The sequence below is a fragment of the Girardinichthys multiradiatus genome, chromosome 9, assembly GCF_021462225.1.
Source record: "Girardinichthys multiradiatus isolate DD_20200921_A chromosome 9, DD_fGirMul_XY1, whole genome shotgun sequence".
Lineage (NCBI taxonomy): Eukaryota > Metazoa > Chordata > Actinopteri > Cyprinodontiformes > Goodeidae > Girardinichthys > Girardinichthys multiradiatus.
Window position 1 is genome coordinate 6,697,718 of NC_061802.1, and position 1,431 is coordinate 6,699,148.

Below are 1,431 nucleotides of genomic sequence, written 5' to 3' on the forward strand. Positions count from 1 at the left end.
TAGAAGCTAGAGTGAAGGTTATGGTAGTATTGAAATGCAAAAAAAAAAAATAGATAAGAAACAATATTTTTCCCAAAAACACAAACCAATGAATTAACTTTTAATTTTGAAACTAGGAGGAAACCTCCTGACCCTCTTATTTCTTTCTGTGCTGATAAAACCACCAAAGCAGTGGAATGAGGAACATTCAGTAGGATTGTTTTCCTTTTGGTTTCATAAACCCTTTTCCAGTCGATTCCACACTGTTTGATATACCAAGATTAGTCTCTAACAGTGATTCTCCTTTTAGGTTGTGATTTTAAAAAAAGCCGATGTATTATAACTGACCTGTTAATCTTTTTTTTTTTTTTTTTTTACATACACACAGAGGTAAACGTATACAATTAAATCTGAGTCATTATGATGATTGTGAAATGCTGAATCCTGAACTGGACATAACCGAAAGTAAATAGAAAAATAAAAAAACAAATAAGTAAATAGAAATGAACTATACCCTTCTTGAATTTGAAGGAATATTTTACACCAACAAAGCACATTCAACATATTATTAACAGAAAATAAGTTTGTATCTTTTGTAGCCTGCCACGTTTTATCCATGATTTACAAAAATATGTTTACAATCAAAATTCAGATGCTTTTATGGTTTTCCTCCAGTTAACATGACTAAATTTTAGCCTGTTTCAATACAGTTTTAGTTTTTTTCTGTTCTTTGCTATTTTTTTGTGCAAACAAAAACAACAATTTGCAGTAAAGCCGAAATTGGTGTAAGTAATTTCACCCCTTACTTATTTCATATTCTTTTAGTACCCTATTCTCTTACCAAATATTATTTGCATAAGAGCAGAATCACAGTTTAGTGTACTTGTTAAGGATCTGGGGCTCTGCGTTGATGCCATTGCACTTTCTAATACTTATAAATCTGCTTCAGTAATGAGTGTTTATAATTTTCTGCACATGTAACACATCTCACATTGTCTTATTCTTCCTCCTTTTTTTTTGTTTTTTGTTTAAGCTATTTATTCCACAGCCACTGTTCCTTATAACAATGGTGTCATCAACGTTTAAAAAAATCTAATCTTTCATCAGTACCAGAAAAAGTCTTGAAAACTGCAATAGGACACAATACTGGAGGGTCAAAATGACTAAACCCCGTCAGGACCAAAATAATTTGGAAACAGGGTGAAATAACGTGAAATTAACAATTAACATTAAATTCCAGGAAAAAAATAAAAACTTATACTAGAAATAATGAAACAAATACTGCCTGGACACGGCAGATGGCGAAAGTGAGCGTTAAAATGCAGCTACTACCAGAGCATGCAGTTGCCAGTAAATCACTTCAGGATCGTTGTTATGAAAGATGACTCAGTAGAAGTTTACTCATCTCACTCCTCCCCGTTAACGTCACTTTCAAATCATAAACGCGTGGTC